The sequence below is a fragment of the Macaca mulatta genome, chromosome 16, assembly GCF_049350105.2.
Source record: "Macaca mulatta isolate MMU2019108-1 chromosome 16, T2T-MMU8v2.0, whole genome shotgun sequence".
Classification (NCBI taxonomy): Eukaryota; Metazoa; Chordata; class Mammalia; order Primates; family Cercopithecidae; genus Macaca; species Macaca mulatta.
This window is the reverse complement of record NC_133421.1, coordinates 10863628-10887667: the sequence shown is the minus strand read 5'-3', so window position 1 is coordinate 10887667 and position 24040 is coordinate 10863628. Positions and strand designations below refer to the sequence as shown.

The following is a 24040-nucleotide window of genomic DNA, read 5'->3' as shown; positions in this document are numbered from 1 at the left end:
TGAATTCACTCCCACCTCTCTCATTCTCTGGACCTCAGTTTCCTCATTAGAAGAAAGTGGAGAACTTGGTTGTCAAAATTCAGTTGTATGGACTGTGTCGTGTCGAGTGCTGGCCACCTTCCCCAGCTTTCCATACGTGTGTAAGAGGTGCCAGAGCGTAGTGTCACGAGAGTGGGCTCTGGAGCCTGGCCTCACACCCAGGCTTCACCTCTCATAGCTGCGTGACCTCAGGAAAGCTCAAATTCCCTTCTGCCACGATTTTCCCTTCTTTGAAATGGGGATAATAAAGACATAGACCTCAAAGGATTGTTACGAGAAATTAATGAGTGCCTGTATATAATATATATGTATATATTAGGTTGGTGCAAAAGGAAACATGGTTTTTGCTATTACTGCAGAGACTGTGGCACCAATCTAATATATATATCACTTAGAACCATCTTTGGCACATTGCAAGTGCCATGAGCAAGTACTGGTATTAGCTCTTGTTACTATATGTCTAAAGCAGGAAGACATACAATGTTATATATGTTGTTTTTCTCAGCAATTATGTTGCTAGTTTGGAATGAATATATTCATAGACATGTTGGGATGTTTTTGTGTTTGCAACATAGTAACTCACATGTCACTCATGAAGTCATAATGAATGTAGAATGTTTCTTACACTGTTGCCAATTTCTAATTTGATGTTATTATCTGGTGTGTAGTATTTTTACCCAGAAGTGTCATGTCTTCTGAACTAGACTCTTAAGTGCTGTTTTTTTTTTTGAAAATAGAGAAAAATTTAAGGACTCCCAGAAGTACTAAAATACATTTTTAAAACTTACGTCTATATTTTAAAATAAGTTAACTATACATTTATCTCATGCCTCATTTAATTATATATATATAAATAATCTGTCACAGAATTATATGTAATGATTCAGAAGGAAGTTCATTGGTATAGCAGTGTTAAGTAGATACTGAAAAAAGGAAATTCTTTATTCTTTTTTTTTTTTTTGAGACAGTCTCACTCTGTCACCCAGGCTGGAGTGCAGTGGCACAATCTCAGCTCACTGCAACCTCTGCCTCCCGGGTTCAAGTGATTCTCTTGCCTCAGCCTCCACAGTAGCTGGGATTTGCAGGCATGCGCCACCACGCCCAGCTAATTTTGTATTTTTAGTAGAGACGGGGTTTCTCCATGTCAGTCAGGCTGGTCTTGAACTCCCAACCTCAGGTGATCCACCCTCCTCAGCCTCCCAAAGTGCTGGGATTACAGGTGTGAACCACTGCACCCAGCCACTTTTTTTTTTTTTTTTAACATCCCAAACTGAAATTTATCCAAGACAGTAACTCCCTATTCCTCCCTCCTTCAGTGCCTGGTGACTTCTTTTCTACTTTGTCTCTATAAATATTATTCTAGGTACCTACTGTAAGCGGGATCATATGTATACTTTTGTATCTGGCTTATTTAGGATAATGTCTTCAAGATTCATTCATGTTGTAGCATGTATCAGAATTTCAGTCCTTTTGAAGACTGAATAATATTCCATTTTTATATATATCACATTTTGTTTATCTGTCAGTGGACACAGATTCCACTTTTTGGCTATTGTGAATAATGCCACCATAAATGTTGCTGTACAAATAGCTGCTCAAGTCTTACCTTTTTTGTGTATATATCCAGAAGTAGAATTGTTGGATAAAATGGTAATTCAGTGTTTACATGTTTGAGGAACCTTCATACTAGCCTGGCTTGGTTTTGCTTTCAGCCTCTAAACTCTTACATACTTTCCAATGTTTTCTTTTTTTGTTTGTTTGTTTTGTTTTGTTTTTGAGACGGAGTCTCGCTCTTGTTGCCAAGGCTGGAGTGTAATGGTGTGATCTCAGCTCCCTGCAACCTCTGTCTCCCGGGTTCAAGTGATTCTCCTGCCTCAAGCTATTCTCTCCACCTTTAACCCAGGAGGTGGAAGTTGCAGTGAGCCGAGATCGCGCCACTGCACTCCAGCCTGGGTGAAAGAGCAAGACTCCATTTCGGAAAAATAAATAAATAAATGTGAAAATAATTTTTTTTAAAACTGATAAAGTCAGAGACTTCTGTAGCCTGAGAGGGGCAGGCAGGTGGGATGGAAATTAAGTCCCTGGGCACCCACTCTAATTAGGAAGTGTAATGGGAGACTCTTCCCACAATAAACTGGGACCCCAAAGAGCTATATCCTCAGAGTAAAAGTGAACTAGAACTAAACTTGGCGTGAGGGGTTGTGGAAAAGGCAGGGTTGGCACTGAGCAGAATAGGAGAAGAAAAAGGGGAGAAAATACAATTATTGGAGAAAATACAATTATTGACAGCTTGTGGTCATAGAAAGGCCCACATATGAATTTGCCCCCTGGGCGTACATACTCAGGGTGGACCAGGAAACATCATACCATTAATTTGGTTTAAGGCAGACTCACCTGTTATAGCTCGAGGTGCATTTGGTTTGAGGCAGACTCACTTGTTATAGCTGGAGGTGAATTTGGTTTAAAGTAGATTCACCTGTTATAGCTGGAGGTGAATTTGGTTTCAGGCAGACTCGCCTGTTATAGCTGGAGGTGAATTTGGTTTGAGGCACACTCACCTGTTATAGCTCGAGGTGAATTTGGTTTGAGGCACACTCACCTGTTATAGCTGGAGGTGAATTTGGTTTGAGGCACACTCACCTGTTATAGCTTAAGGTGAATTTGGTTTGAGGCAGACTCGCCTGTTACAGCTCGAGGTGAATTTGGTTTGAGGCAGACTCACCTGTTATAGCTGGAGGTGAATTTGGTTTGAGGCAGACTCGCCTGTTACAGCTCGAGGTGAATTTGGTTTGAGGCAGACTCACCTGTTATAGCTCGAGGTGCCTGGCAAAAACAAATGAAATGCCTCTGGAGGAAAGCATATTTGTTCTAAGATGCTAGGAGTTAACTAAAAATAAATTTCTAAGGGCGATGACCAGCACATGGTCAAAGATACTCTAGCATACCCAGAGACAGCACAGCATGAGTGAGGACCAGCAGTAGACCATGGACATGAATCTGAACAGAATTGCAGTAGTAGGATTACCAGACATTGATTTATAAACTCAATTCCACTTTTTAAAATATATTTTTAAAATGACAAGCTTGAATGCATCTTAAGAAACCCGAAAACTGTAAGTAACATAGAAATTTTGAAAAGCAACCAGATAGAACTTCTAGAAATAATAGGTAACTGAAATAAAAAACCCAGTGAACATATTTGGTATCAGCAAAAGAGAGAATCCACCAGAGGACAAATCAGAAAAAAAAAAGGCATTTTCCATTTAATAAATGTTAGCATCTTGAAGAGAATGCCCAAATGCCAGGCCGTTAAATTATGATCTTAATAAGAAAGACGTTTGAGAGGCAGGGGGTTGGTGCAAGAGCTTCGAGATATAGCGAAGAGTTAACCAACCACCTGCTCTTCTCAAGTGCAAAGCCACATTGGCCGTTTTATATATGAACACATACACATCCTTAATGAAACTGTGCAAGCAAGGTGTACTTTAACTTTGGGGCGGGGGGAAATTAAGCAGCCCAGTCGAGTGTAACTCAATTGCTGTTCACAGGACATTCTATCACTGTTTAACTAAGAGGACTCAGGTGCAGTGTGGATAGCAGCCACCACATCATCATTTTACACAAAGGAGTGTGAAAATAGGTTGTGAATCATGAAATGGCCTTTTGTTTCGCCACCCTTGGCATATCTTCCTTGATGGCCCGATATATCAGTCATAGATGCTTGAGCAGTGAGAGAATTTCTAGTTATGAATACAGACTGAACTGCAAGGGGCCACACAGGAGAGAGGCCCGATGATGAATTTGTTTGTTCAGTTCTTAACAAGGGATTCAAGTACCTCTTTGTGAACCTTTCACTCAGGAGCACAGGCTTTAAATTTTTTACCGAGATCTTTGTGTGGATTTTCCTCCCTTTTCCTCCCCCAGTCCCACCCCAGTGATAGCATCAAGTAGAAAACAATACTGTGTTTTTTTTTTTTTTTTTCTAGCTTCTCAATGCAAATTAGACTGATATTTTCCACGGGTACCTCTATGTATTTTCAGATCTGTTACTTCCATTAAGGACATTTACATAAAAGTAGGATCTTTGTAATTGCAGTTTAAATATTCAGTGTGCCTGGTCCTCATTAGAATTCAAAATAGAGCCTTGTCTGAGTCTGACAGAGGGCGCCAATTGTGAAAGACCAGACTAAGAATTCTGAATGACTCGGCTGGACGGACAGTCTTGCTTCTCAGCATATTGACTATTACGTAATGTTGTCTAAGCACATTTATTGTGATTTTAGTAGCATTTCAGTGATGTGGTTAGAAATCAACCCAGCTGACGTTGCACTGATGCCGTCTCAATCGACGACCATGGGATCTGCCTTTAGCTCATCAGAATGTGATCTTAGGCCGGCGGGGCAGGACCCTGGTTAAGAGCATGCAGCACAGGTGTGGCATCCGACAGTCCTGGGGCACAATTTGGGATCTGCCACTTACAGCCTGGGTGACTTACAGAGCTGCTTGCCCTCTCTAAGTCTCAGTTTCCTTCACTCTAAAAGGAGGGTAGCAATGACTAGTACACGTGATTGTTCTGTAGACTAAGTGAGAACAGTTAGGTGACACAGTGACCAGTACTAGTGAGTCCTCTAGAAATGCCAGCTATGATAAGATGTGGGGTTTAATTCATTTTTGTTTTCTGAGACAGAGTCTTGCTCTTTCGTCCAGGCTGGGGTGCAATGGCGCGATCTTGGCTCACTGCAACCTCCACCTCCTGAGTTCAAGTGATTCTCCTGCCTCAGCCTCCCAAATAGCTGAGATTACAGGTGTGCACCACCATACCTGGCTAATTTTAGTATTTTTAGTAGAGACGGGGTTTCACCATGTTGCTTAGGCCGGCCTCAACCCCCCAGCCTCAAGTGATTGCCTGCCTCAGCCTTCCAAAGCACTGGGATTACAGGTGTGAGCCACCACAACTGGCTTGCTTTTTTTTTTTTTCTTTTTTCCTTTTTCTTGGGACAGGGTCTGTCTGGTCTGTCACCCAGGCTGGAGTGCAGTGGTATGATCTCAGCTCACTGCAACCTCCATCTCCAAGGCTTAAGTGAGCCTCCCGCCTGAGCCTGCTGAGTACCTGGGACTACAGGCACTCGCTATCGTGCCTGGCTAATTTTTATTTTATTTTTTATAGACAGGATTTCACCATGTTGTCCAGGCTGGTCTCAAACTCCTGGACTCAAGCGTCTGCCTGCCTCAGCCTCCCAAAGTGCTGGGATTACAGATGTATGACACTGTGCCTGACCAACATGCTTTTTTTCATATTAGCTCTTTTGAACCTTATAAAACAGGTCAGAAACTGAGTTGTAAGTAGTCTAGTTTATTTAACAGACTTTAGAGCTACTTTTGTCTCTCAGAGAATTATTTTTAATGTTTTACCACAAGCATAAGCAATTAATCTGGAACAAAGAAGGATCTATGCCAGTTCCTTTATTTATCATACTGTTTATCAAGTATATTTCTATTTGTCTATTGCTTTAACTTTTTCTTCTTTCCCTTATCATGGTTCATTGAGGTAAGCTAGTTAAATCACTCGGCCCCCTTTTCCTTTACATTCTAATGTGTCTGTTTCTGTACCCGCTGTGTCATCCTTAATTCAGTATCAATGGAGAAATGCTTTGTCCTTCACCAGTGCCTATCTGCCTTCAAAACCGTCTTGTCCTCAGGTTTTCCCATTCATCTGTTCTCTTCTTCATCCTTTTGCCAGCACAGTTAGTGGATATCATCTGTGTGCCAGGGACTGGGCTAGAAACTGGAGCTAAAAATGTAGATAGGATTGGGCACAGTGGCTCACGCCTGTAGTCCCAGTTACTTGGGAGGCTAGGAGGGGAGGATCCCTCGAACCTAGGAGTTCAAGGCTACAGTGAGCTGTGACCGTGCCACTGCACTTCAGCCTGGGTAATGATGAGACCTTGTCTCATAAAAAGGTAAAAGGTAGATAGGACTTAGAGTGTAGGAGAGAGGGGGACACATGCCGTAAATCACTGACTGCAGGTGGTGCAGACAGGTCTGAGTCAGCCAAGGGCTGAGAGGTTTCCAAGAGGCTGTGACACAGGAGCAGAGTTCTGAAGAATTAGGTAGACAAGCTGCTTCTGAGTCTGGTGAGTGAAAAGCCAAACCAAAATGAGCAGGGAGTATATATACTATGGTCCCACTTAAGGAAAAGGAGGGAGGAAGGGAGGAAAGAAAAGGAGGAGAGAGACGTACATTTGCAGTGTTGGTTAGAGTCTGAAGAGAGGTGTGGAGGGGCACACGGTCACCATTGGTGATGTGGGAATGGGGGGCATGGGCAAGGCAGGGGGCTGGGTGTTGGGATCATCAATGTTTTCTTTTTTTTTTTTTTTTTTTTTAGATGGAGTCTCGCTCTGTCACCCGGGCTGGAGTGCAGTGGCACAATCTCGGCCCACTGTAAGCTCCGCCTCCCAGGTTCACACCGTTCTCCTGCCTCAGCCTCCTGAGTAGCTGGGACTACAGGCGCCCGCCACCAGGCCTGGCTAATGTTTTATATTTTTAGTAGAGACGGGGTTTCACCGTGTTAGCCAGGATGGTCTCAATCTCCTGACCTCGCGATCCGCCTGCCTCAGCCTCCCAAAGTGCTGGGATTACAGATGTGAGCCACCGCGCCCGGCCCATCAATGTTTTCTTTCTGTGCCTTCAGAATATTTTACAGTAAGCCTGTATTACTTTTGTAATTTAAAAATTAAGTAGAATTTTTAAGGAAAAATACTTATTTGCCTAATGTTTTATAACTCCTAGTCATTTTTTCTGCAACTAATTTTTTTTACAAGAGTATGATAATACTGTATTTTTAAATCCTTCTTTTGGCTGGGCATGGTAGCTCACACCTGTAATTCCAGCTCTTTGGGAGGCTGAGGCAGGTGGATCACCTGAGGTCAGGAGTTTGAGACCAGCCTGGCCAACATGGCAAAACCCCATCGCTACTAAGAATACAAAAATTAGCCAGGCGTGATCGCAGGCGCCTGTAATCCCAGCTATTAGGAAGGCCGAGGCAGGAGAATCGCTTGAACCTGGGAGGTAGAGGTTGCAGTGAGCCGAGATCGTGCCGCTGCACTCCAGCCTGGGCAAGAGAGCAAGACTCTGCCTCAAAAACAACAACAACAAACCTTCTGTTTTTTAACATTATGCTATATTTTACTTCTAATGGTGAGTACCATTTTATCAAGTAGCCATACCATCATTTACTTATGGTTTGGGGGGCCTTAGTTTATTCCCACATTTTGCTATGTAAATCATGCTGCATTAAATGCATAGCACTTTTTTTTTTTTTTTTTTTTTTTTAGGATCTTTTTCTCTCAGGTAGGATTTCAATTAGGATACTTCCAGGAGCCAGAATCAGAGACAGGCCCTGGCTGCACTGACTAGAAGGTTATTTGAGGCCCAGATAAGTGACAGCTGCAGGGCCAGGGCACAGAGCAGCTGTACTTGGCAAGAAGGTCCTGGTCTGGATGGTGAGGCCAGAGTTGCTGAACGGTGTCTCTGCCTCTCTTAAGGGAGTCTGAGGAAGAATCTGGTGGCTTTGGCGTCCTCTATGGCAAGTGAGAAGCTGCCCCCTACCAAGAGGTCATGTGACAGGAGCACCTTCAAAACAGAAAGCTTGGATCTGGACAGGGGAAAAAAAAAAAGCAAAAGCAAACAAAAAACCCCCCACATTGTCCATTACAGATGTGTTTCCCAAGTAGATGTATTCAGCCTGAGGGTGTGAACAGTGTTAAGCCTTTTGATATATATTTCCAAATTGTGTTCCAATGATGTATCAGTAAACCATCCCCCACCCCAACCTTATGAGTGGCGGATTCTCACTGAAATCCAGCACTTCTCATCAGCCCTCATTCTCCTGGAATAACTTCTCGTATTTGAGATGGTTCTGTCTGGCAGAAATAGCTCTTCTTCCTTGACTTCTGTGACCCAGCGTTATGTCGAGATTTATCCCGCCACATCGGTTGCTCATTCCTTCCCTTCCTTTTTTCTGTTGAACACCATCGAGAATAAAATGAAGATGTCCTGGTCCCTGACCTCACGGAGGGCTCAATCAAATGGGAAGGCAGCAAACTCAGGGCGATGTGACGGTGTTGCAGGGGATACTGTGACAGGCATCTCTTGGGCATTTGGGGCATCTCTTGGGCTCATTTTTTGCCTTTTTAAAAGATTTATATATATATGTAAATATATAGTTACAGACTACAAGTGCAGACTTCTTACATACGTATATAGCATAGTGGTGAAGCGTGGGCCTGAGCTCATTAGAGAAAGGTGAATAGAAATGTAACGCAGGCCGGGTGCGGTGGGTCACACCTGTAATCCCAGCACTTTGGGAGGCCGAGGCGGGCGGATCACTTGAAGTCAGGAGTTGAAGACCAGCCTGGCCAACATGGTGAAACCTCGTCTCTTCTAAAAATACACAAATGAGCCGGGCGTGGTGGTGCGTGCCTGGAGTCCCAGCTACCCGGGAGGCTGAAGCAGGAGAATCACTTGAACCCGGGAGGCGGAGGTTGCAGTGAACCGACATCACGCCATTGCACTCCAGCCAGGCGGACAAAGCGAGACTCCATTTCAAAAAACAAACCAACAAACAAAAACGTAACACAGGCAGAGAGGAGAAAAGAGCATTCCAGGCAGGGGGAAATAGATGTGAAGAAGGCATTGACAACACCAGGTTTCCCTGAGACAGCCTGTCTGGCTGGGCTCAGCAGCCTGTCTGCTTGCTGAGAGGTGTGGAGATGAAGCTAGAAGGGCTGGGACCAGATCATGGAACCTGTGGTGCTCGTTTTGTTCTCCATAGCCTCTCATTTTTCCCCTCTTCCCCTCTCTCTCTCTCAGAACTACTCTCTCTTATTTATTTATTTATTTTTTTCCCGAGACAGAGTCTTGCTCCATTGCACAGGCTGGAGATCAATGGTGTGATCTCTGCTCACTGCAACCTCCATCTCCTGGGTTCAAGCGATTCTCCTGCCTCAGCCTCCTGAGTAGCTGGAATTACAGGCGCACACCACCACGCCCGGCTAATTTTTTGTATTTTTAGTAGAGACAGCGTTTCACCATGTTGGTCAGGCTGGGTCTCGAACTCCTAGCCTCATGATCCGCCCACCTCGGCCTCCCGAAGTGCTGGGATTACAGGCGTGAGCCACCGCGCCCAGCCCTCCTGTCTTTTGAGAACAATACGTAAGGCTCAGTCCTCTGCTCTCTTTTCCTTGATACATTTTCTTTAAGCCACTTCATCTGCTTTTCTGTTTAACTTCATGGGTAACTCACAGTTCCACATCTCAGACCCAGACTTCACTTGAATCTACCAGCTAGTTTCTCTTGATTGCCCGAAACACCCTTTCCATCTCCACATGTTCTTTATCCCACAATAAGCTTCCTCTTCCAGGCTTCCTATTTTTTCAGGTCCCAAACTTACTTCATCTCTTTAAATGCCTTCAAGGGCCAGACAGGGAAGCCTTCATGCACGAAGTGGGCAGCTTTGATTATCTCCAGTGGCAAACTAGAGCCGTTAACAGCAGATTTTTACTAAGTGGGAATGCAAGCTGAGAATTCCTACCTCATCTGTTTATTGGTTTTAAGAGAAGCCTGAAATCTGGATCTCTAAGTGAAATGTCCCAATATTTTAATGTTGAAAATAAATTCACATTTTAAAAGAATACCACGTGGGCCAAATAAAACATGTCACAATATACTACTTTGGGATCTCATATCTATCTAGGCAGCCACCAGGCCTGTTTGTTCGAACTAGGAACTCTTTTCTTTTCATTACTTTCTCTTCTCCTCATCACTTTCTCTTCTCCTCATCCTTATTTCTGGTTCTTTGTCACAATTAGGTAGTCATTTAAAATAATAATGAAATCTATTTATTAGTACAGAAAAAGGTATAAGACTGTAACTGTGACCATATTTATATAAACTGCAACCCCCACAGGGTTATAGTATAATAATAAATATCGGCCAGAGGGGGCAGCTCATGCCTATAATCCCAGCTCTTTGGGAGGCCGAAGCGGGTGGATCACCTGAGGTCAAGAGTTCGAGACCAGCCTGGCCAACATGGTGAAACCCCGTCTCTACTAAAAATACAAAAAAATTAGCCGGGTGTGGTGGTGCACACCTGTAATCACAGCTACTCAGGAGTCTGAGGCAGGAGAATTGCTTGAACCCAGGAGGCAGAGGTTGCAGTGAGCTGAGATCGCGCCACTGCCCTCTAGCCTGGACAACAAGAGCAAACCTCCATAAAAAATATATATAAACAATAATAATAATAATACAGCAAATATCTACCTAGCTATCGTTTTTCCAAAGATAAATAAGGCGGGTCCCACTTCTTAAGTTGCTCTTATTTTTTTTTTTTTTTTAAAGCATGTCTTCCTCAGTCAGTTTAAACTGTTCCCCTCCCCAGAGATACCTGGAGTATTTTCAATAAATGACTTCTCCATGATGAAGATAATATATACTAAGTAGTGAAACGGTATAGCATAAAACTCTTAGGAGACCTGCTTCTGCTATCTAAGAGAATACTGTGGCACTCTGATGAAGATATTGGCATTGCTGGATATTCGTTTCAGGAGCTAACATGTTTGACTCGCTGACCTTTCTCTCTCGGCGCACTGAAAGCTTCACTCCAGCCTGTGCCCTGCGATTGCTCCTGGGGTTTGGATAATGCGCATGTTAAATGTTTGTGGTCAGAATATCTTTTATATGTGACCACATCGCTGTTGTCTGCTTTGATTTTGCGTCCCTACTGTGGAAAAGCCTGTTTTTCTGCTAACAGCATTTATTCGGGGAGTGGGAATAGGAGCCGTAAGTTCAAATGTTGACGCTTCAGCTTAATCCAGGCAAATTGAAGCCTTTGAGAGACGTGCAAAATTGGAAAACCTTTATTTATAATAGAAGGTGATTGATAGGGGTTGACAGCCTCAGAGCTGTCACCGTGGCCACCTCGGACACCTCCACGCTCTTTGTAATCTGTTAGAAGGCAGTGATTTTTGCTATCATCAAGGGGTCAGAAATGATCACAGAGTAGAATCTTTTTTTGATTATTGTTTTTGCTTGGTGTGGTTTGGAAAGATAAGGTATGATTTCTAAGAGTGGTTTCTGTTCTTATTGAGTAATAATTACACCGTATGGGCCTTGACTGATGATATGACTGATGGACGTGTTTGTGCGTGTTTATAATCCACCTGCTTTCACCCACCTGCTGGGACCAGCAAATGAGGGCTGGGTTTAGAAGTACAGTCAGTTGTCCTGGGACAGACTGAGTTTTGCATCCCCATAGTATGCATCCCTGACACTATCTGTCTACCTACTTAAAGGAGAAAGAGCATCCCAATACCCGCTCAGTACATTTTGTGAACCCAGCCTAACTCGTCAGTTTTCATTACACTCAAGTGCTCACTATTTAGATAAAGATTTTTCTTTCCTATTTGTAAATTGAAATACAATGAAGAATTGGATTCTAGTTGGGACCGAATTTACCAAAGCTGGCTAAGCCTGGCTGGGGAGAGAAGAGGCAGAATCACTTTATGTCTTTTCATACGTAAAAATCAATGGTCCCTGGCCTCAGATGGTTAATTTTGCATCGTACGTATTTTGCCACTGGATGGTCTTTGAGGTTCCATCCACCTCTGTCATCCTCTTTCCTTACTCCTTTGAAGAGAATTAACCACCACCCTGTATACACACGTGCACACACACTAAATCAGTTATGAGCTAGGGGGATAGGCAAGACCTTTGCTCATCCTCTCCTGTCAAACAGGGTAGCCAGCACCAAATTAGATACATGCAGAGTTAAATCATACCTGAATAGGGACTTTTACCTTCAGTGTGTTTTGTATTATTTGAATTTTTTTTTTTTTTTTGCAAACATATATAGTTTTTCTCATTAGAACAAAACAAGAAAGAGAGAATTTTTAATGGAAGATAAGGAGAAGATTTGGTGGGTTTTTGTATGTTTTAGGGCAGGAAAATAAAGGAATAGAATTACAGAGAATCTCTACTTCTTGGTTCTGTGTTCAAAAGTAATTGGTAGATAGAGAGATTCCTTATGTTTTTCTCCCAAGTTGGCGTTATAGCTCTAGGGCTGTTTTTTGTTTGTTTGTTCGTTTGTTTTGAGACGGAGTCTGGCTCTGTCGCCCAGGCTGGAGTGCAGTGGCATGATCTTGGCTTACTACAACCTCCACCTCCCGGGTTCACGCCATTCTCCTGCCTCAGCCTCCCGAGTAGCTGGGACTACAGGTGCCCACCACCACGCCTGGCTAATTTTTTGTATTTTTAGTAGAAACGGGGTTTCACCGAGTTAGCCAGGATGGTCTTGATCTCCTGACCTTGTGATCCGCCCGCCTCGGCCTCCCAAAGTGCTGGGATTACAGGCGTGAGCCACTGCACCCGGCCAAGGCTGTTTTTAGTTACATGTTTATTTGTCTTTTGAGACAGAGTCTCATGCTGTCATGCAGGCTGGAGTACAGTGGTGCGATCTCACTGCAACCTCCGCCTCCCTCGTTCAAGCGATTCTCATGCTTCAGTCTCCGGAGAAGCTGGGATTACAGGCGTGGGCCACCACCCCAGCTAATTTTTGTATTTTTAGTGGAGACGAGGTTTTGCCATGTTGGCCAGGCTGATTTCGAACTCCTGACCTCAAGTGATCTGCCCACTTCGGCCTCCCAAGGTGCTGGGATTACAGGCATGAGCCACTGCGTCCAGCCTAGTTACGTGTTTAAAACTGAGCTGGTAGACACTTTTAATTTTTGAATAAGTTCCCTAAAATTGATGTTTTAGATGCAGATTTTATGCCTTTCCTTCCTTTAAAATTGTAACTATAAAATGAATCAAGTGGAGGCATGCATGGTTTGTAGGGTTATTAAAGTCACGGTTGATCACACATGGATTGTCTTCTTTGGATACTGTCTACATGGAAATGCAAATATCAGATTACCTTCCTGACTTTCCAGTGCTTGCCACTCTGTTTCAGAGGCGCCCAGCTCCTGCCAGTTACTGGTGCACGCTCAGAGAATGAGGCACAGTTTTGCTTGAATCTTAGCTGTGACATCTAACACGGCGTACAAGAAACAATCACTGTTAGAAGTTGAATAGAACTAAACAAAATTAAAGGTGGACTTGTAATATCTTTAGAAATTATAATAATACCTGGCTGCACTGATTTGTGCAGCACAGCTCTGTGCAAAGCATCTCTGCTGGCCACATTTATTGTTCTGTCCGTGAGTAAATCCCTACTCCTGCCGCTCCTCACCATGAAGCCTGCCTTATGGTGGTACCCACGTGAAGAGGGCAGCCCAACTGCAAAGCAACGCCTGCAGTCCAGAGACTCTGCCCTTGTGTCTTATTTAATCCAATGCAGTAGACGCCCACTTGAAGCTGCACATGTTTGAATGAAGCAGGAGGGGTTGGGGTAATTTAAGGGAATCTGTGGTATTTAGAAAATAGATAATTCTCTTTTGCCAAGTCCCTTGGAAATTCAGTGGCATAAGCCCTGGTATTAGCTTTGAAATAACTCCAGATGTTGAATTAATCACTCTTTTTTTTTTTTTTTTTTAATCAGCTCTAGGGATCCATTAATTGACTCCAACAGAACCTGACCAATGACTCGGTATTTATTTTTTTGGCTCACCTTTCCTTTCTGTTTCAGAGCCAGGCAATGACAATTTTCAGTCATTGAACCGGCGTTAAATTCCTTAGAATAGTTGATTTGGGGTTCATTTTTAAATCACTGTTGGCTTTTTCAGCCCATGAGTCTGAACACGAAGGTCAATTTCTCTGGATTAGCAGCAGATTGATCTTTGTATTTAGTTGGGTATCAGCTGTTGGGGACCCGTAGCAGGCACCGGGGTCTCACTGGGTCTCACTTTCTGCAGCCCTGGAGCTGACTGCCGAGCGCTGGGTGCTCAGCCATGATTCCGCCATGCATGCATCTCAGTTGTCCTTGAGAGAGTGCATGTCTGCTGAGCCGCCTCCAAATGTTCTTCGACACTTCGATTCGCGCTCGAAACAGCCCGTATTTCTCTTTTGGCCCTTAAAACGGTCGTTGCTTTCAAAATGACTTTTGGATTTCTACAGTCTTTTTTTTTTTTTTTTTTTTGCAATAATAAATATTGTTTTTCTTGCAGACATGGAATCTTTAAAATTTTTCACCATTTTGTTGATATTTTGGCTGTTATAACTTCTTATCTGGAAGGAAAACAGAAAAGGGTTCTTTTTAAAGTGAGTAAATATAGTAGAGATGGTGGCTCAACACTGTAATCCCAGCACTTTGGGAGGCCGAGGCAGGTGGATCACCTGAGGTCAGGAGTTCGAGACCAGCCTGGCCAACATGGTGAAACTTCATCTCTACTAAAAATACAAAAATGAGCTGGGCATGGTGGTGCACGACTGTAATCCCAGCTACTCGGGAGGCTGAGGCAGGAGAATTGCTTGAACCCGGGAGGCAGAGGTTGCAGTGAGCTGAGATGGCGCCACTGCACTCCAGCCTGGGTGATAAGAGTGAGACTCTGTCTCAAAAAAAAAGGGTTAATTTTACATTATATGTATTTTGCCACAATAGAAAGGTTTTAATTTAAAAAATGAAAAAATACTTGGTATTCCCCATTTCTACTAAATTATGGCAAGGTTAAAATAGTGTAATTTCAAAATTCCTTGGCATCTTCAAAATATTGTGCCATCCTGTTCCATATATCAGGCTCAGGAAACCATACCTCAAAATATGGCCCTTTGACATGCTGAAGTAAAGACACCTCAGGGGCTCTTTGACCTTCTCCCCACTCCTGTCCCTCCATCTTCTGTCCCTCCCAAAGCCAGAAGGAGGCTCTTCTCTGAAGCTCCCTTATCTACCTGGAAACAGGACCCACCAACGAGAAATAAAATTGCCTTTGATCCCTTCCCTGAAATTTCATTAACCAGAGAAAATTAAAACTCCTATCACAACCCGGGCACGGTGGCTCACATCTGTAATACCAGCACTTTGGGAGGCCAAGGTGGGCAGATCATGAGGTCAGGAGATCAAGACCATCCTGGCTAACATGGTGAAACCCTGTCTCTACTAGTAAATACAAAAAATTTAGCCAGGCGTGGTGGCGGGCGCTTGTAGTCCTATCAGGAGGATCACTTGAGCCCTGGAGTTCGTCCCCTGTCGCTGGAACTACAAGTGTGCACCACCATGCCCAGCTAATTTTTATTTTTTGTTGTTTTTTTGGTAGAGATGAGGTCTCACTTTCCTACCTAGGCTTGTCTTGAACTCCTGGTTTCAAGCGATCTACCTTCCTCAGCCTCCCAGAGTGCTGGGATTTACAGGTGTGAGCCATTGCACCTGAAAATTGAAGACTGAAGCACCTTTCTCCCAAGTCGCTTTCAGCTGCTTATTAACAGATGTTTTTGTGTTTGGTCATCTTAGCAGCATGCAAACCAGTTGTCTTATTTTTGTAGCCGTCAAACTTTACAGAGAGGGCTGTTGTGCACTGAGCTACTTATTCTGGAAACTAATGGAAATCCTCTTGAATTTGGGACTTCATGTTAGAGAAACTGTCATCTTCTAGAGATGTATAACTTTATTAATAAAACAATTGAAATCAGTTTGTACTTTTGCAATCATAGCCATAGATGAGACATTGCACCCTTCACTCTTTCTGAAAATGAAGACTTCTGGAGTATTTTAAAATTTTTTTTTAATTTTTTTTTTTTTTTTACCAGTCATCTTTTATTTGGAGGTTAATTCCCATTAGGACATGAAAGGATTCAGCAACGATCGAGATTGTGTTCCTCACGGAGGGGCTCAGGCCAAGGTCATGGGGTCAGGGGGTGGTGCATAGCGTGTCCTCTTCAGTGGTATTTGCGGAGCCGCTCGTGAGATGCTTGTAGGAAATGCTGTAGTTGAAGAGCACGTAGCATGCCAGCACCATGGTAATCCCCGAGATGCTCCCCTTCTTCACGTTAATGTACTTGTTGTAGTACTGGTAGTAACCTCTTCGAAATGCTCCGAGAATGCCACTAGGGCTGAAGTCCCGCATCGAGATCCAGTTTGGCAGCTACCCCAGTTTGACCTCCAGAAGTTTCTTGTCCTTCACTGGGCGACTGACGCCATCTTGGAGTCCTGGTGTCCGCTGTGCGTAATTTTTTATTTTTTTTGAGACAGAGTCTCACTCTGTTGTCCAGGCTGGAATGCAGTGACATGATCACGGCTTCCTGCAGCCTCAGCCTCCTGGGCACAAGAGATCCTCTGGCATCAGCCCTCCCCAAGTAGCTGGGACTACAGGTGCGCACCACCATACTCAGCTACTTTTTGTATTTTTTGTAGAGATGGAGTTTTCTGCAAAACCACAGGCTAGGCTGGTCTCGAGCTCCTGAGCTCAGGCCATCCACCTTGCCTTGGCCTCCCAGAGTGCTGGGATTACAGACGTGAGCCACCGTGCCTGGCCCGTCTTTTTTTCTTATTTTTTAAATCCCTCAGAGAGGTTCTGTCAATAGGGAGCCAATCAGGAAAAAGAGTAACAATACTAGGTGTTTCACTCAGAGGAGACTGAATGCAAACAACTTGTTAGAATACTGTTAGAAGGGTTGGGCACAGTGGCTCACGCCTATAATCCCAACAGTTGGGGAGGCCAAGGCAGGCAGATCACCTGAGATCAGGAGTTTGAGACCACCAGCCTGGCCAACATGGTGAAACCCTGTCTCTACTAAAAATACAAAAATTAGCCGGGCGTGGTGGCACATGCCTGTGATCCCATCTACTCAGGAGGCTAAGGCAAGAGGATTGCTTGAACCTGGGAGGTGGAGGTTACAGTGAGCTGAGATCATGCCACTGCACTCCAGCCGGGGTGACAGAGCAAGACTCTGTCTTTAAAAAAAAAAAAACAAACTGTTAAAAGGATGGAGAGAATGAAAAGGGGAAGGTGCCGTAATCCAGAAATTAGTCCTTGTGTGAAGCAGCTGCCACGCTTAAGCCTAGGAGAACAAAGGTGCGAACGTGCTGCGGCACACCACAGTACTCCTGGGATTGCCGCTCAGCCGGTGCTAGAGATGCCTGGGACCTGGCTCCTGGGCTGCGGCAGAAGCAGACCTGCCTTGCTCGTTCTGGGACTGCCAAAGAGAGGCTGCCACTGCCATGGGGAACGCTGAGGTTAGAGTACAGACACTTGCAGAGAAGCTGCCAGAAGCAGATGGGGAAAGAGAGAGGAAGGAAGAACAACTTCACCCCTCTTCTTGCTTTCTGAACTCCTGACAGTGCCTTATTTTGGCAGAACATAACAGGAAGCCAGCCGGCAGGGGAGCCTGGGAAGGGCAGTTCACAGACTCCAAGCCCCAGCATGACTGAGCAGAGAAGGGCAGGTGTTGAGCTGGCAGACACCAGGTAATACCTGGCGTATAGGCGGCTTAATGGGCACCACTGAGATGTGCTACATGGTTTTTACTGACAATCATCTGAGATGTTTTTCCAGCCTTTGATGTTTCTTTCAGAATTATTAGGTTCTTCATGGACCTGTTGAACTGCAAAAGGTTTTTATGTATTGTCAAGGACCATTTGATTAGAGCCATTCTTAAAGTCATGCCAAACGGTGTGAATTTCTGCAAACCCCAAAATGCAGACCTTGTTTTAAGAGAAGAAACAGTATTCTCACACTGAGCTACTGGAAGGAATGATGCTATTTCTACTGCTTGACAAATGGACCTACCACCTACATATTATGTAATTTTAGATGTGAACAAATGTAGAACAACCGAACTTAATGTCTTCTAGTTAAGTTGGCTTATATCCCTCAGCTACTTCCTTTCTTTCTCTGTAAAAGAGAGAACTGAGAGGTGGTCTGTGAAAACCAATGAATGGGAAGGATCATTGGTCACTCCTGGAAGTTTCAAAGTTGGAGAGATCGGCTGGGCACGGTGGCTCATGCCTGTAATCCCAGCACTTTAGAGGACCAAAGTGAGTGGATTGCTGGAGCCCAAGAGTTCAAGACCAGCCTAGTCAACATGGTGAGACCCTGTCTCTACTAAAGCTTTTTAAAATTAGCTAGGTGGCTGGGTGCAGTGGCTCATGCCTGTAATCGCAGCACTTTGGGAGGCTGAGGTGGGCAGATCACGAGGTCAGAAGTTCGAGACCAGCCTGACCAACATGATGAAGCCCTGTCTCTACTAAAAATACAAAAATCAGCCGGGAGTGGTGGAGCACACATGTAATCCCAGCTACTCGGGAAGCTGAGGCGGGACAATCGCTTGAACCCGGGAGGTGGAGGTTGCAGTGAGCCAAGATTGCACCATTGCACTCCAGCCTGGGTGACAGAACGAGACTCCGTCTCAAAAAAAAAAAAAAAGAAAAAGAAAAGAAAAACAAACTAGCTAGGTGTGGTGGTGCATGCCTGTAGTCCCAGCTCCTCAGGAGACTGAGGCAAGAGATTGCTTGAGCCCAGGAGGTCAAGGCTGCAGTGAGCTGTGATTGTGCCATTGCATTCCAGCCTGAGTGACAGGTGAGACTGCGTCTCAAAAAAAAAAAAAAAAAAGTTGAAGAATTGTCCACAAAGTAGAACCAAAAGACACAGGAAGATATCAAAATTAGAGGATCCATCCAAGATTGAAAGAGCAGGAATGCTACAATGAGAAGACAACAGTGAAGATTATCAAAAGAAACAATGCCAGAAATTTCCCAAGAACTGAGAGGCAGGAGTAACCATATTTATTGAAAGAGTCCATTATCAATATCCAGTTTAAGAAATGAAAAAACAATAAAAGACCCATGTCAAAGCATAACATAATGAAATTTCAGAGCTCCCAGATAAAGAGAAGTTTCTACCCGTCTCCCCAGGGGTGGGGGGTAGGGGACAATAGATTGCTTTCAAAGGATCTGAACTTAGAAGGGCATCCAATATCTCAGCAAAAACAGGCGTGGTAGTTCTGCTGGAAGCAACTGACCCATATTAACCCTAGAAAGAAGATCTGGGAGGCCGGAAACAAGGGAGAGAGGTAAAGACAGCTCCCAGGATGACAGCAGTGGAAGGCTGCACAACAGACCCAGAGAACAGCTGTTCTAGAATAGAGAGCTAGAGCTAAGGGGGAAATAGACGATATGTTTTCCTGCATGAAAAATTACACTGAACGATTGCTGGAGGTTATGAGATTTAGTAGGAGGGATTTCAAGCAATTGACAAAGTGAGGCAATTATTAATTCCAGGAAAACAAGAAGTAATACAGAAATGGAAGCATGATTATAGTATGTTAAGAGTAAATGTAAGCTGGGCGCGGTGGCTCACGCCTGTAATCCCAGCACTTTGGGAGGCCGAGTCAGGTGGATCACGAGGTCAGGAGTTCAAGAACAGCCTGACCAACATAGTGAAACCCTGTCTCTACTAAAAATAAAAAAATTAGCCAGGCATGGTGGCGCGGGCCTGTGATCCCAGCTATTCAGGAGGCTGAGGCAAGAGAATCGCTTGAACCCAGGAGGCAGAGGTTGCAGTGAGCTGAGATCTTGCCACTGCACTCCAGCCTGGGTGACAGAGCGAGACTCCATCTCAAAAAAAAAAAAAAAATGAAATGAAAAAGTGAGGCAATTATTAATTCCAGGAAAACAAAAAGTAATACAGAAATGGAAGAAGCATGATTATAGTACGTTAAGAGTAAATATGTACATAACCATAATAACGTAAATGTTAGATGTTTGATTTAATCAAAATATATTATTCACCTATAGGGTAGATGGGAGATTGAAGAGGTGGAGTACAAGAGAGCTAAATTCTCCTATAATGAAAGAGGAGGTGACTTTTTAATATTTAAAATTGATGGAATTTAAAGATTACGTTACGGGCGTATAGTTTAAAAGTGTGGAGATAAGTAACAGAAGAAACAGCCAAAATACGTGAAAAGTGAATGCCTTTGATGAGAAGGGGAGTCAGAAGGAGCAGGTAGAAATCACTGGTTTTTATTATAACCTTTTTTAAGAATTACTTGACTTTAACTTATACATTAATCATTTTGATAAAATAATTTTTTAAATGTTGAAGCTCTTTGCATTTGAAGGTTCTGTTATATCTTGAGGAATAAATGTACAAATAGGAAACAAAAATCTGTTAATTTAAAATACAGAGAAGGTATTCAGTAAGGAAGAATTTAAGTGACTTAAATATACTTTACGCACCTTAGTTGGATATTTTTAAGGACACTGAATTGCAGAAATCTTGAATTCTACTAAGCAGATTTATAGTTTAGAGCGATATTAGTAGAGTAATTCTGGATCTGGTTTGTGTGTTAGTTGGGGAGAGTAAGTGAGTAAATATATTGATGTTATTGGGAGCTAGGGAGATAAATAGTGAATGAGAAAAGTAATAATCATCTTTATGGTGTTTAGTTAGAATTGGAAGTATCATTGTGGGCACCTAGTTTAAATAAATAAATGAATTGCCTACTTTAACCACTGAAAGCACGTAGAAGCAGTGATACTCCCTTAGTAGTGAGCACAGTTTACACCCAGTTCTTGGTTTCTAAATACTGTTCACCCCCAAAAGAAACCAAGACTCTTTGCAGGAACAACTGAGTCTAAATCTGGGACAGGAAGATATAAGGCAAGCCTAGAACATCTTGTGTCTGAGATCAAGGAAGTGCACAAACAATGGTGGAGTTATGTAAAAGAACACAGGAGCTGACTTATAGGGACTCCCACAGGTAAAATTTGGGGCAGTCACGCCTGTAATCGCAGCACTTTGGGAAGCCAAAGTGTGAGGATTGCTTCAGGCCAGGAGTTTGAAGCCAGTCTGGTCAACATAGTCAGATGCTGTCTCTACAAAACAAAACTTTAAAAACTAGCCTGGTGTGGTGGTGCATGCCAGTAGTCCCAGCTACCAGGGAAGCTGAGGCAGGAGGATCACTTGAGCCCAGGAGTTCAAGGCTGCAGTGAACTGTGATCACACCACTGCACTGTTGCCTGGGCAACAGAGTAAGACCCTGAAAAAAGGGTCTGAAAAAAAAAATGGAGGCAATTGGAGCAGTAGAAAGAATAACAATGATAATGGATTATAAATATTGAACTTGAAAAATGCATCCAGGAGTTCATGAGTTTGCGTATCCACAGTGATACTTAAAAAAAAAAAAAAATGAGAGTAAGGATGGGGAGAGGCTTTTTCTCCCAGCTAAGAGATATTTAAAAAAAAAAAAAAAAAAGAAAAACAGCTTTTGCAACCACCAGTATATTGTTTCAGGATTGACCATCAATGCCGAAACTATTGGGTGAAAAGATATGGGAAGCAGGATAACCACAGTCTGAAAGTATCACCACACAGACTATTAATTATTAAGGAGGAAAGATCCTTGAAAAAAGTGATCAAACTTAGCATCACCAGGAGTATGACAGCCTGGATTATGAGGCCCCAAGTTGTTTTTTTGTTTTTGTGTGTGTGTGTTTTTTTTTAGACAGGGTCTTGCTCTGTCATCCAGGCTGGAGTGCAGTGGCACAATCATGACTCACTGAAGCCTCTATCTTCCAGGCTCAAACGATCCTTCTGCCTCAGCCTCCCAAGTAGCTGGGACTGCAGGCACGCACCACCACGCCCAGCTCATTTTTTGTGTTTTTTGTAGAGATGGGGTCTCACCATGTGGCCCAGGGTGGTCTTGAAATCCTGTGTTCAAGTGATCCTCCGAAGTCGGCCTCCCAAAGTGCTGGGATTACAGGACACGGTACACTGTTGCAAATTTCATGCAGTGTAATTAACACAACACCTACTGTATTTATGCCAAAAATGTTAACTTGAATGAAATCAACAGACACGATAAGAGTAGTTCAGATTGATGGGTGTTGTGCGAGACAAGGAAAGTATCAGTGTCATGAAGGAAAGAAAAAGGATACAAGAATTGTAGATTAAAGGAAACTAAAGAGGCATGGCAAGTAAATACAGTTTCTGGTTTTGATTGGATTCCAGATTTTAAAAACACACACAGCTAGAAGGGGACATTATTGAGTAAATGAGGGACGTTTGAATATGGACTGTGCACTAGATAATGTTGTATCAGTGTTAAAATTCTTTAGATTAACAATGATATGATTTTGTTGGAGAATATTCTTGTTCTTAAGAGATGCATGTTTAAGTTTTTAGAAATGAATAGGCCGGGCATGGTGGCTCATGCCTGTCATTCCAGCACTTTGGGAGGCCGAGGTGGGTGGATCACCTGAGGTCGAGTGTTCGAGACCAGCCTGACCAACATGGAGAAACTCTGTGTCTACTAAAAATACAAAATTAGCCAGGCATGGAGGTGCATGCCTATAATCCCAGCTACTCGGGAGGCTGAGGCAGGAGAATCGCTTGAAACTGGAGGCAGAGGTTGCGGTGAGCCAAGATTGTGCCATTGTACTCCAGCCTGGGCAATAGGAGTAAAAATTGTCTCAAAAAAAAAAAAAAAAAAAAAAAGAAAAGAAAAAAGAAATGAAGTATTAGGTTGGTGTAAAAGTAAGGTGTGGTTATTGCCATTACTTTTAAGTGGCAAAAACCACAATTACTTTTGCACCAACTATCATGTGTTTGCAGCTTACTTTCCATAGTTTCAGCAAAACACACACATTAATATACAGAGAAAATAACAACATTATAATGTCATTGGCCAGGCATGGTGGCTCACGCCTGTAATCCCAGCACTTCTGGAGGCCGAGGTGGGCGTATCACGAGGTCAGGAGTTCGAGACCAGTCTGGCTGACATAGTGAAACCCCGTCTCTACTAAAAATACAAACAATTAGCCAGGTGTGGTGGTGTGTGCCTATAATCCCAGCTACTCGGGAGGCTGAGGCAGGAGAATCACTTGAACCTGGGAGGTAGAGATTGCAGTGAACCGAGATGGTGCCATCACACTCCAGCCCGCGCAACAGTGTGAGACTCTGTCTCAAAAAAAAAAAAAAAAAAAAAAAAGACAAGGAAATAACTACATTATTATGTCATTATTACATATAACTACATTAAAAACATTCATTATTCACCATTTAACATTGGTCTATATAGGTGTTCATTATACTATCTTTTCTGCTTTTCTGTCAGGGGTTGAAATCTTTCAACATAAAGAGTTGGAGAGAAAAAAAAAGGTGGAAAGTATAGACGACAAAGCTGCTTATGGGTTAGTGCTTTAGTTCCCATGTTAATATGTTTAATACGTCTAAGGAGTGAAGGAATGCCTGATGAAATTTCTTTCCAGGTCTGCTACTAATGAGCTCTTTTATATCTCGTCTTGAACGATAGGAAGATTTTAAAAGATAAAAACATTTTAGGCTGGGCGTGGTGGCTCACGCCTGTAATCCCAGCACTTTGGGAGGCCGAGGCAGGCAGATCACCTGAGGTCAAGCATTCAAGACCAACCTGGCCAATATGATGAAGCCCTGTCTCTACTAAAAATACAAAAATTAGCCAGGCATGGTGGCGGGCACCTGTAATCCCAGCTACTTGGGAAGGTGAGGCAGGAGAATCTCTTGAACCTGGGAGGCGGAGTTTGCAGTGAGCCAACATCACACCACTGCACTCCAGCCTGGGCAACAGAGTGAAACTCTATCTCAAAAAAAGAAAAAAAAAAAAAACAAAAAAAACACTTGAGTGTGAGCAAGATGTTGCATTAGGCAAATAAGATAGAGGCTAACTTCTAGGGTCAATCAGAGGAGCCCAGCTACTCAGGAAATCAACACCAACTGCTCTCATTACAGTAGTTCCCCGTTGGTCTTGGCTTTCCACAGTTTCAGTTACCTGTGGTCAACCACAGTCAGTCCTAAAATATTAAATGGAAAATTCCAGAAGTAAACAATTCATAAGTTTTAAATTGCATGCTGTTCTGAGAAGTGTGATGAAATCTCACGCCATCCCACTCCATCCCGCCCTGGATATGAATCATCCCCTTGTCCAGCGTATCCACGCTGTATACGCGGCCCAATCATTAGTCATCACCGCGATCTGCCCCTCACATCCAGCTATGGCCATCATCAGGGCTCTGTGATTCGGGATCACTCGAACC

The 24040-nt window shown here is 43.4% G+C and overlaps 1 protein-coding gene, 1 long non-coding RNA gene and 1 pseudogene across 11 annotated transcripts in view; 1 reads left to right on the top strand and 2 right to left on the bottom strand.

The window, feature by feature from the left end:
- Nucleotides 1-24040, top strand: part of STX8 (syntaxin 8) — a 380941-nt gene that overhangs the window by 205688 nt on the left and 151213 nt on the right.
- On the bottom strand, nucleotides 1053-16939 carry LOC144335325 (uncharacterized). Its single transcript, XR_013406100.1, has 3 exons — nucleotides 16884-16939; nucleotides 2844-5052; nucleotides 1053-2761 (listed from the first exon to the last, which is right to left on the bottom strand). It is a non-coding gene; the product is annotated as an uncharacterized LOC144335325 (long non-coding RNA).
- LOC699136 (ATP synthase F(0) complex subunit f, mitochondrial pseudogene) lies at nucleotides 15773-16307 on the bottom strand (annotated as a pseudogene).